Source organism: Carcharhinus amblyrhynchos, chromosome 23 (assembly GCF_965287045.1).
Source record: "Carcharhinus amblyrhynchos chromosome 23, sCarAmb.v2.hapA, whole genome shotgun sequence".
In the NCBI taxonomy this organism is placed as follows: Eukaryota; Metazoa; Chordata; class Chondrichthyes; order Carcharhiniformes; family Carcharhinidae; genus Carcharhinus; species Carcharhinus amblyrhynchos.
The window spans coordinates 5,203,554-5,216,941 of NC_137346.1; positions in this window are offsets into that span (position 1 = coordinate 5,203,554).

Consider the following 13,388-nt stretch of genomic DNA (forward strand, 5'->3'; position numbering starts at 1 on the left):
CACACTCAAACACATAACACACAGGCATCCACCCAGAAATGTACCACAAACGCACAGACCAGATAGATGTTTAACAGATGAATGGCTCATATAGCTACACTCCAACAGTCACACACAGAAACACGTCTGCACTCACAAACATGTACACGCACAGATACCTACTCAGGTACACGCATACATATCAGTTGAGATATACAGAGCTGGACTGCTCACGTGTGGGGACACATATACACAAATGCAGACTCGCATATGGACATCGCAAACCTCAGCAATGAATTAGTCTGAAGTATTTCACATTTAACTGAGCTCCGTAAGCCGAAGATTTCCTTCTTAAATTCATTGGCGAGAATTAATTCAGGAAAATTAATTCTCGCCAATGAATTTAAACGAGATTCACTGTTTTTGCGACTAAATCTACAAACGCATGCCTGAGAAAGTTATTGTCAGGTGGGCTGCGTTCAGTAGATTTTAACTTTTTCCAGAAAGTGCCCAAAAAGTTTGTTTGAAAAGTGACCTCGCGGATTTCGCCGTTTTCCCGGCTAACAGGAGACCGCTTTCCAGTCTCATATAACCCAGAAATTAAAAAGAAAAAAATCACTTTGATGTCTGGATTGATGCGAGGTCGTGCTTAAGTACTTTAAATTCAACCTGGCGGCTTTAAGTTCAGACCATTAATGTATGAAATAAACAGTCTTTTCCTCGCCAATTACCGATTACTCCGTACCGGCAAGATTTACGAGGTTTTGTGTCAGAAGTTGATGGCTTCATTATCAGTTCCCTGCTGAGATTTGACGCTGTTTGGGCGCCACCTCCCGGACTGGTGCAGCATTGCTGGGGGGTGAGGGGGGGAAGGGGCGGTGGGAGAGAACTTCCAAGTTGCTCTGAGACTGGCAAGAGTCACGGACTTGGTTCCAGTTCCTGTTTTTAACGCACTTTCACTAAATGCCGAATTAATCCCGACAAAAAGTGAACTAACTCAGGCGCGCAAACAGGGGGAACTTTCAGAAGTTTATACACATTGGGAGAGGCAATTTAATGCTGGCAAGAAGCAAAATTGTGAGGTTAGTTTTTAATGAATGAAGAAGTGAGATATTTTCTCGTTCACTGACAATTCTCTAGGATCCTTTTGGATCTGTTGCTGCTGAAAGCCAGCACTTGTTTTCTGTTTACTTTCCACTGTTGATTTACTATCGATCTTTATTAACTGCTGCATTCTCGGTAAATATTTAAGCTTATTCATTCTCTATGGGGGAATCACCAGCATTTTAACCGCTGTAATATTGATCGTTGTTGTGATCTAGCTCAGCTCACGGGGCTGTGCTTGGGGTGAAAGCTGTTCTCTACACGACCGGGAGAAATCCATGTTGTATTTATGTTCTGGGGAGACACATTTGTACACACAGCTGGCCTCAGTGCGTGCAATCTCCTTCAGGATTATACTTACCACATCGGATCTGTGAATGATAAAGGTCACATCCTCAAAATTCCTCAAGTAATTAAAATGTTTTTTTCAATTTTGCACGATTGATATAACGTACATGTTGCCATGGACAACAGTGTGAGATTGAGTCTCGCTGCTCTCTCTCTCTGCTGTTGGCCAACTTCATTTCCATACTTCTGAGTAGTGCGGGACTGACCCGACGCTGCAAACAGCAGCTGACTGACGATTGCCGCCCGGATCAAAACAGACCCACACCGGAGAGTTGTAGAGGGGGATATAGAGAGGAAGAGACTCACAACGAAATGCATTGAGAAACAGCGATAGAGTGAACGATAGCGACAGAGAGAATCGCAAGGTCTGTACAAGACATGGTGAGAGACAGCGATAGAGGGAATAATAGAGACAGAGGGAGAATAGGAGATGTTATTCGGAGAATTGTAGGGACAGAGATGGAGAGAATTAGAGAGAGGCGCGGAAAGAGAATTATGGAGATAGAGAGGGAGATGGTTACAGAGAGAGAAACAGAATTATAGTAACAGAGAGGGGGACAGTATCTATTAGACTGAGATGGTCTCACAACCAACAGATCAGATAAAACCTCTGCAGTCCTGGCACAGCTAGTGGTGAGTGCTGGTGGACAATTAATTAACTAACTCGGGGTGGGGTCCAAAAACACCCTCATCCGCAATGAGGGGAGAAATCAGAACATCTGTGTGATCAACAAAGCATTTGCACTCATCTTCAGTCAGATGTGCAGAATGAATGATCCCTGACAGTCTTCTCCTGAAGTCCCAGAATTACAGATGCCAGACTTCAACCAAATCACTTCACTCCACATGATATCAGTGCATTGTATGATGGGCCCTGAGAACATCCTGGTACTGAAGACTTGTGCGCCAGAACCAGCCATAATTCCAGCCAAGCTATTCGAGTATAGCTATAAAGTTGTATCTACCTCCCAGTGAAAAGTTGCCCAGGTATATCCTGTCTGCAAAAAGCAAAACAAATTCAACTCAGTCAATTACTGCCCCATCAGTCTACACATGACCATCAGCATATAAACGGAAGGTGTTGTTGACAGTTTGGGTTCTGCCAAAGCCACCAGGCTGCAGACCTCATTACAGCCTTGATCCAAACAGGGACCATAGAATCATAGAATCCCTCCAGTGCAGAAAGAAGCCATCTGGCTCATCAAGTCTGCACAGTCACTCTGAAAGTGCATCCCACCCCGGCCCTCCCCTATTCCCATAACCCCATGCATTTACCTTGGCTAATCCACCCAGCCTAAACCTCTTTTGACATTAAGGGAATTTAGCGTGTCCAATCCACCTAACCTGTACATCTTAGGACTGTGGGAGGAAACCGGGGCACTGAAAGGAAACCCACACAGACAAACTCCATACAATCACCCAAGCCAGGAATTGAACCCGGGTCCTAGGCATTGTGAGGCAGCAGTGCTAACCACTGTGCCACTGTGCCACACAAAAGATGAAAGAGTTGAACTCAAGAGGTGAGGTGTCTGTGACTGTCCTTGACATCAATGCAGCATTTGACTGGGTGTGGCATTAAGGTGCCCAGTAAAACTGGAGTCAATGGGAATCAGGGGAAAAACTCTCCACTGGTTAGCACAAAGGAAGATGGTTGTGGTGGTTAGAGGCCATTCAGCTCAGTTCCAAGAACATTGCTGCAGAAGAATCTCAGGTCTGGTATCCAAGGCCCAGTCACCTTCAGCTGCTCCATCAATGACCATCTCTCTATCATAAGGTCAGAAGTGAGGATGGTTGCTATTGATTGCACAGCATTCTGTACCATATGTGATTCCTCAGATAATGAATAGTCTGTGTCCACATGCAGCAAGATCTGGGCAACATTCGGGCTTGGGCTGATAACTGGCAAGTAACTCCACATCCCATAAATGCCATACAATGACCATCCTCAGTAAAAGAGAATCCAACCATCACCCCTTGATATTCAATGGTATTACCATTGCTGAATTTCCCACTATCAACATTTTGAAGTTAATATTGACCTGAAACTGAATTGGACTAGCCATATCAATACTCTGGCTACAGAACAGGTCAGAGGCTGGGAATTCAGTGGTGAGTAACTCACTCCCCAACTATTGAAGCCTGTCCACTATCCATAAGGCACAAGTCAGGAGTGTGATGAAATACTCCCCAATTTCCTGGATGGGTGCAGCTCCAACATCACTAAAGAAGCTCAACCCAGTCCAGGACAAACAATCCACTTGATCCAATACCTTAAATAGGCACTTCCTCCACCATTGCACAAGTGACAGTAATGTGACCATTTACAAGGTTAACTGCAGTAACCTGCCAAGCCATCCTTCGATAACACCTTCCAAACTTGTGAACTCTACTGACTAGAAGCACAAAGGTTACAGGCATGTGGGAACATCACCACCAGCAAGATCCCCTTCAAGCTACTCACCATTCTGACTTGGAACTTTCTCACTATTTTTCTTTGTTGCTGGATTAAAATCCTGAAACTCTTTTCTTAATATTGGCAAATGTTAATATTTTCCATTGATTCCTGAGCTCTGGTCATGAATGAATGTATATTTCAGATCCTTTTTCACAAAGATTCCCTCCACATTTAAAAAAAAAATTATGTTTAAAACAAACAGAAAATGTTTGAAGTATCTGTGGAGAAAGAAACAGAGAGACACCAAATTATGTTCAACTTGAAGTGTTTCACTTTATCAGGCCACCTGTCTGCTGGGTAACAAATTTAATTCTTTTATTATAAATGTACCAGGAGTGAAGATTGAAATGAGTTGGTCAGAATCTCATTACTGAATCTATGTATAATGTCTTTCTATCACTCTGGATAGGTACATGAATAGGGAAGAAATAGAGGGATATGGACTGAGTGAGGACAGAAGTTTTTTTATGTTTAGTTAGAGAATCATGATCGACACAGGCTTGGTGGATCAAAGAAGCTGTTTCTGAGCCGTACTTTTCTTTGTTCCTTATTCTCTTGCAGCTGTATCTACTCAGTTACTGCAGCTTCCTTCCTATTTTTATTCTTTCCCGGGATGTGGGTGTCGCTCGCATTTACTGTTCATCTTCAATCGCCCTTGAGAAGATGGAGTTGTAGATACGCCCATAGTTATGTTAGGAAAGGGGGTTCAGGAATTTAACCCAGCAAAACAGTGAAAAATGATGATTGATTTCCAAGTTAGAATATTTGTAGCTTGGAGAGGAACTTGCAGTTGGTGATGTCCCCTTGTATCTGCAGACTTTGTGCTTCTAGACGGTAGTGGTCACAGGTTTGGAAGTCAAAGGAGGCTTGGTGGGTTGCTGTAGTGCAACTTGTATAAGTTACACTCAGCTGCTACTTGTGCAGCAGTGGAGGGAGTGACTGCTTAAGGTGGAATCAAAGGTGTAGTATCAACGTTTTTGGTTGACACCAAATTATGGGAATAGCAAATCGCAATATTGATTGTGAGAGTGCAGCAAGATAGTTTGAAGAATGAACAGATATTTAGTAGGTGCAGTTCAATGTGGAAAATGTAAAGTGAAAGATTTTGGGAATAAAAGTAGGAATATAATGGCTCTGTTACTGCAATTGTGGTGCAGCGAATGTGAGGCTGATGCCTGCTGTGGGAATTGGAATTGATATTCTTCCATCTGATGTGGGCAGCCCTACAGAGCCAGCATTTATTGTCCATCTGTAATTGCACTTGAACTGAATTTCTTGCTTGGCCATTTAAAAATGCAGTTAAGAATCAACTACATTGCTGTGGCTCTGCAGCCACATGTAGGCCAGACTAGGTAAGAACAGCAGATTTCCTTTCCTAAAGGACATCAGTGAACCAGAAGGGTTTTTACAACAATTGATGATAATTGTTATGAGCACCGTTACTGAGACTAGCTTTTATATTCCAGATTTAGTCATTAAATTTAATTTCTACCAGATGTTACCTTGGGATTATTAGTCCTATGATATTAGTCGAGTGACATGATCACTACACCAACATCACCCAACAGTAAAAAAGAAAGTAAGTAATTAGATTATCCTAAAATCCAAACTGAAACATTAGTGTCATTTAGGGAAGGAAACCCACCATCCTTACCTTGTCTGATCAATCCGTGGTTTTAAAAACACTCCAACTGAACTATCCTTTGAAGAAACTACAAAGGGTTGTGAATGTGACTCAATCCATCACACAAGCTAGCCTCCCATCCATTGACTCTGTCTATACTTCCTGCTGCCTTGGCAAAGCAGCCAGCATAATGAAGGACCCTACACATCCCGGACATTCCCTCTTCCACCTTCTTTCATTGGGAAAAAGATACACAAGTCTGACATCATGTACCAACTGACTCAAGAACCGCTTCCTCCCTGCTTCCATCAGACATTTGAATGGACCTACCTCGCATTAAGTTGATCTTTCTCTACAATCTAGCTATGACTGTAACACTACATTCTGCACTCTGCCCTTTCCTTCTCAATGAACGGTATGCATTATCTGGTGTAGCACAAGCAACAATACTTTCACTGTATACTAATACATGTGACAATAATAAATCAAATAAAAAATGGCCAAGCAAGCAATTTAGTTTAGTTCAAGCCACTTTCAAAAAGACCCAATCCCATCAGTTTTTGGAGAGCTACCAGCAATGAGTAATAAATACTCGGCTTGCCAGAAACACACATTCTAAGATTAAATTTGTGCAGCAAATATACAATTTACAGAGAAGCAAACACACTGCTGTATCAAATACACGCACGGTTTAACAGTGCATAAACACACACACACATACGCAAACACACAAACTCCAGCAAAAAACTCACATACACATATTAAGTGCACAGAGTCAATTCTTTCCAAACAACAGATTACTCTGGAGTGCAGCGGCAAATGCAATGTGGGTGAAGGTAACAGCGACGCAATCACACACAGCAGTTCCCGACAGAAACTGTATATACAACTAGAATTAATAAACAGGAAAGTGAGCAGGCAGCCAGGGAGATGAAAAAGAATGAGAGAGATAAAAGAAAATGAATGTGTCTGGAGGCAAAATTCAGGCAAGGTCAGACTTGTGCGAATGTAAGGAAAGAATTGACTCTGTGTATTTAATATGTGTATGTGAGTTTTTGCTAGGGTTTGTCTGCGTATATCTCTGTGTGTTTATGCAACTGTGTAACTGTGCCTGTGTTTGTATATAGCAGTGTGTTTGCTTCTCTGTAAATTGTATATTTGCTGCGACTGTGCATGTTTTGGAATATGAGCGTGTCTCAAGATGAGAGTTTGAGCGTGTACATATTTTATAATTTATGTGAGATGTAATTCATTCATTCATTCAAGTGTAGCTGTGCCTGAAGGAAGGTCATTGGCTCATTTTCTGCTAATGTTTCCTCCTGAACCATTTCCTTGGCAGTTATTTTTTGCCTTCCACTCGTGAGATACATTGTGTTAAAATAGGTTAATAAGTGTAGACTGCGAGTTAGTGTACATGCAAGTGAATTTGTGAGGTAGGATGTCAGTGTGTGCGTTATGTCCAGTGTGTGAATGGTGTGGACAGGATGTGTCTGCAAATAGTGCATGCACATATAAAAACGCAGAGTCGATGTAAATGATATGGTAAGTGAGTGAGTGTAAATAGTGGTCACAGTGTGTAAATAATGCAGTGCCTGAGAGTATATATAATAGACAATCATTGTGAAAATAATTGTAGACATGGCGTATATAAAAGTAGTCTACTGTGTATATAAATAGCGCAATAGTTTATATGCTGTGAATCAGCATTAATAAGGCAGTGAGTAAATGATAGTTTGGGAAACAGCACGTGTGTAAATAATGTAGACAGAATTTGAGTATAAACAGAGTGGAGCCCACGCGAAAGTAAACAGAGAGAATGTGGAGGTAATGCAGACAAATGAAGTGTGTAAGCATTGCCGATAAATTGTGTGTAAATAGTGTACCTGGAGACAGAACCCTTTGATTACAGTATTGTCCAGGCAGATCCCAGAGGGATTTTGATTGTGCTCAGAGGGAAATGATTCTCGGATCGGAGTGAGATTTTTCAGGTGGATTACATTGACCGGACTCTCTGCTGCTGTGCTTCAGGTTTGCTTAGCGAGAGGGGCGCAATGTCTGGCAGGGCGGACTCTCAGTCAGATCCTTATCTGAGGGGGAGCACCCTGTTTTGGGCTGGGAATTGAGCGGATCTCGACGCCGAGGTCTGTCGGCAGCAGGCAGCCCTTTTGTCCCGGACACCCCCGCCCCTTCGCCTGACGCCTGGCTGCCGGCCTCCCGGCCTGTGTACACCCCGCGGACAATAGCAAAGCCTGTGTCCCTGGAGAGAGGGCCTTTCTAATTGGAAGCGCTTTCAGCTCACTCCGTCTCCTGGTCATTGTTACCTCCCATTGTCGGCTGGCGGGGACTCAGACCAATCATCATCAATCACAGATCAATGAACTGGAAATGGTTATTGATTCTGTGTCTAAACAACCTCCAATTAAGCAACAAGAATCCATTTTAATTTATTAATAATAACAGTGGGATTGGATGTAGACCGTGTAGTGCTGATAAGGTGGAACAGGAATTATTTTTTAACAAAATATCATTCAGTGAGCCAGACTTTGTCCGTGCTACAGTGTCGGAGGTGCTGGCTGAGATGTAATACCTGGCCTGTCTAGTGAATATTAAAGATTGTGAACATTAGGGCAGTTTTCCCGGTGTTACTGCTGACAATTATCCCTCAACTCCTGGCCATTGCTCACATTGTTGTTTGTGGGATCTTGCTGTGTAAACTAACTAACGATGTTTCGCATGCAGTTCCATTCTGAAAGCTGCTTTATAAATTAAATACTTTCGAACCGATCTTAATTCCTGAAGGATCTTCTAAACGTGGGAATGCATCGTTGGAATTTTAAAAATATATAATTCTGATCATGTTTCCAGTGAAATTGCTCATGGCTCCTGGGTTACCGGTGGGGTAGCACAGTGGTTAACATTGCTGCCTCACAGCGCCAGGAATCCGGGTTCAATTCGGCCTCAGGTCACTGTCTGTGTGGAGTCTGCACGTTCTTCCCGTGTGTGCCTGGGTTTCCTCCAGCTACTCCAGTTTCCTCCCACAATCCAAATACATGCAGGTTAGGTTGATTGGCCATGCCAAATTGCCACTCAGTGTCCCAAAATGTGTAGATTGGAGGATTAGCAGGGTAAATATGTGGATAGGGATTGGGGTGGGATTGTTGTTGGGCAGGCTCGATGGGCCGAATGGCCTCCTTCTGCACTGTAGGGATTTTATGACTCAAACTCTGAGCTTCTGCATAAACATTCCCCATCTAATATTGGCATCAATGAACTCCTGCCATGCTTTGAACTAGGAGACCAGTCCTCACATTGGACACTATCTAAACTTTAACCCATTCAAAACTCTGCTGCCCATTTTTTAACTCACACCAAGCCCTTTTCATCAATTGCATCAAGATCACGGTCATACATTAACTCCCAGTTGGACAACGAATCAATTATTTAAAAAACACCATTGCTTTCAAATCCCTCCATGTGTTCGCCCACAGCCCCCCCTTACTAGTCTTAAAATTATCCAATATCTCTGCATTCTTCCTATTCCAGCCTCCCAAATATTAATCACTTCATCACAAGGCCCTCAGCTCTGCAATTCCCTCCCTAAATCTCTCAGCCTCTCCAAAGTTCCCTCCTCTGATTTAAGAGGTTTCTAACAGCCCTTCACGTTGAGGAAACTTTCACTCATCTCCCCCAATATCTCCTCCTGTGTGACTGCATTAAATCTGTTAGTTAATGCTGCTGTAAAGTGCCATGGGAAATTTTACAGCATTAATAGTGTTTCATAAGTACCAGTTTCTGCTTTATTCTCACATCCTGGTCCCGAAACAAAATCTCAGAACCTCAAAGAAAATGTCAAAGGCTTTAGCTGATGGATTGGAAGGTGACAGCTTCAGTGGTTATGATCTGGATTGTACTTGCTGGTATTAGGCAGTGAGACACAGAGTTGTGAAATCTCACTCATTCTCAATGAGACTTACTCATTTCTTATTGATCACTGACAGACATCCACAAGCAACTCGATGGGAGCAACTTCCCCAAAATAATTCGAAGTTCCCAACAAGCAGGACAACGGAAGACTTTCCTGCTGGATCTTTGGGTGTGCAATACAGAGGCTTTCAAGCAATTCACAGCAGTGTGTGTGTGTGTGTGTGTGTGTGTGTGTGTGGGGGGGGGGGGGGGTGGTGGGGGGGTTGGTGGGGTGGGGGGGTGTGTAGCAGAGCCTAACTCTGTTGGAGAGGCTGGTAGCAGAGTGCTCAGAGGACCATCAGGCATGCTGGGAGCTCAGTTTACGCGCCCCAACACTCTCTCTGATCGTTCGCCTTCCGATCACAACCCCGACCACTCACCACCCCCCCCCACCCACCCCCAATCACTGGCTTCTCCATCACTGGCCACAACTCCCTTCCCTGCCCTGGTTGCCGGCCTCTCGATGGCCAGCCTCACTGCTAAGCCCCACCCCTGAATGCAGTGCTCCCCCTTCCCTACCCTCCTTCCTTGCCCCCACCAGTGTGCCAGACTGACAGTGCCAGGGTGCCCGGTAGGAAGTGCCAGGGTCCCAGGCTGACAGTACCATCAAAGGGCAATAACCCCTTCTCCCAACCTCCTTAGGGGCCTCAATAGCTTCCATCCCACTGGCGAGGCCATCACATCAGGTTCCCATTGCTGGGGATCATCTTGATGCTCTCTGGTGGGAATCTTCACTGACAAAGTCAGAGAGTCAAGTAAGCCCGAAGAATACCATCCGGAGCTGGCTAAACTGATTGTAATTAACTAATGAATATTAAAGTCAGCCTCATGCTATTCCCCAGTGTGAGACTGAACATGTCAATAAACGTGACCTGGGAAGCTCCTGACCACTGTGTATCCATGATTGGCCTCACGCTTACGTTTCCTGCCCCGCAACATGACTCAATCAGTGTAATGGGGTGGGAAAATCGCACCTGACTACTTTCACTCTATTTGCAATTTATTACACTAATAAAGGCTGTCCTATAATTGGTTTCAATGAATTTGCTGTCTGCCTCACTGCTCGTTCTTGAAAAAATATCTCCCTGGATGAACTTGTCTAAAGTGACACTGTATATAGTTCATCCTTTTTTATTATATTGAGTGATAGTCGAAGAGTCATAGAGGTTTACAGCATGGAAACAGGACCTTTGGCCCAACTTGTCCATGCCACCCTTTTTATTATCACTAAGCTAGTCCCAATTGCCTGCGTTTGGCCCATATCCCTCTATACCCATCTTAACCATGTAACTGTCTAAATTTTTTTTAAAAGACAGAATTGTACCCACCTCTACTACTGCCTCTGGCAGCTCATTCCAGACACACCACCCTCTGGACCTTTTTGCATCTATTCCCTCTCACCTTAAACCTATGCCCTCGAGTTTTAGACTCCTCTATCTTTGGGAAAAGATTATCTAGCTGATTTGTGCCCCTCATTATTTTATAGACCTCCATAAGATCATTCCTAAGTCTCCTATGCTCCAGGGAAAAAAATGTCCCAGTCTATCCAGCCTCTCCTTATAACACAAACCATCGAGTCCTGGTAGCATCCTAATCCTACATCTTAATACCAGGGGAGATACTCTGATTTTGAAATGTCACCCTGACTAGGTGTTGTCTCTTGGTCAAAAGATTCTGGGCGAAGCTCAGTGTTGGAGATTTGAGTACATACCTAGACCGACACCTCTGTGCAGTGCTGGAGGGGGTGCTACATTGTTGGAGGTCCATCCTTCAAATGAGAAATTAAACTGAGGCCCATTTCACCTTCTGTAGTGAATATGAATGATTCTATGACAACTATTCAAAGAGTAGGGAAGTTTTCCTGATCTTGGATAATATTTCTAATTCAATTAGCCGCTTGAAAACCATTTGATCATTTGCTTCATGGCTGCTTTCAGGTTTTTGCTTTTAAAATCTGATTGGTTGCCATTGAATTACTGAGAAAGAAACAAGATCCATATGATCTTACGTCTTTCCCAAAATCACGCAGATGTAATACCTCATTTTCCTGCAGCTTAAATTATTTTCCCTTTTAACAAACCCACAGTTCATCTGCAGACGGGAGATATTTAATTACCCAATGCTGGTGGCCTGTTTTTCTTGCCTACAATTATGGTTTGCACAGAGCAAAAATAAGCTTACATTATTATTTCAACAAAACTTCAGAGCTAAGAGCAAAATCCCCAGCTGACGGAATGGAAAGCAACAGCTTTGATACATAGGATGTTGAATCTTCTCATTGTCTTTGTATAATATAGATGGTGGGTGGTTGTTGTATTTACAATATAGGTTGCTTCTTATTCTCTAGAAAAGGGAGGATTAAGGGGTGACATGACAAAGGTCTTTATGATTATTGAGTTGTGTGGGACGGGTGGATTAGCCACGCTAAATTGACCTTAGTGTCAGGGAGATTAGGCTAAATGTGTGGAAGATTGGGGGAAAGGCAAATTGTGCGGAGGGTGTGGAGAGTCTGCAGAAGGATCTAGATAGGCTGGGCGAATGGGCCAGGAAATGGCAAATGGAATTTAATGTTGGCAAGTGTGAGGTGGTCCACTTTGGTAGGAAGAATGGTAGGAAGGACTATTACTTACGTGGCGAAAAACTGCAGCAGGCGACGGTGCAGAGGGACCTCGGGGTCCTTGTGCATGAGTCGCAAAAACCCAGCTTGCAGGTGCAGCAGGTGGTCAGGAAGGCGAATGGGATGCTGGCCTTCATAGCGAGGGGGATTGAATATAAAAGTAGGGAGGTCTTGCTGCAGCTGTATAGGGCATTGGTGAGGCCGCAGCTGGAGTACTGTGTGCAGTTTTGGGCGCCGCACCTGCGCAAGGATATTTTGGCCCTGGAGGGAGTGCAGAGGAGGTTTACTAGGCTGATACCGGAGTTGAGGGGATTGAGCTATGAGGAGAGGCTGAATAAACTAGGCTTGTACTCGTTAGAGTTTAGAAGAATGAGGGGAGATCTCATTGAGACGTATAAGATGATGAATGGGATGGATAGGATAGAGGTGGAGAGACTCTTCCCGCTCAAAAAAGACAGTAGGACTAGGGGGCACAGCCTCAAGATAAAGGGGAGGCGGTTTAGAACGGAGTTGAGGAGGAACTTCTTCACTCAAAGGGTGGTGAATCTCTGGAATTCTCTGCCCGTTGAAGTGGTGGAGGCTGCCTCGCTAAATATTTTTAAGAAGCGGGTTGATGGGTTTTTGATAAGAGAGGGGATTAAGGGTTATGGGGAGAGGGCGGGAATGTGGAACTGAGCCACAACAGATCAGCCATGATCTTATTGAATGGCGGGGCAGGCTCGACGGGCTAGATGGCCTACTCCTGCTCCTATTTCTTATGTTCTTATGTTCTTATGAGTTACGGGAATAGGGCCTGAGTAGGTATGGTCAGTACAGACTCAATGGGCCAAATGGCCTCCTTCTGTACTGTGGGGATTCTATGATTATGAATGGGTTTGTTACTCTAAATGTAAAGAAAATGCTTTCAGCTGTGGACAATACTTTTACAAAAGGCCAAACATGTAAGATAGTCATTAATACATTCAGTAAGGAATTCAGGGGAAACTCCTTTACTCAAAGATTGCTCAGAACGTGGAACATTTTTAAATCTTTGACAGGATGTGGGTGTTGCTGGCTAGGCCCATCTCTCATTGCCCTCACTACCACGAGGAGCAGTTGAAACAAATGATATAGATGTAGATTCAAGCAGATTTAGATAAGCACATGAGTCAGAAAGGAGTTCTAGGGGAAAATAGTGAGAAATTGCTCAGGGAAGAAAAAGCAGTAGTATGGAGCAGTTGAACTGTTCCTGTGCAAATACTTTGTGATTAAGGCCACTAGTTTCTACTCTACAGAATAGTTTTCATTGTGTTGTAATG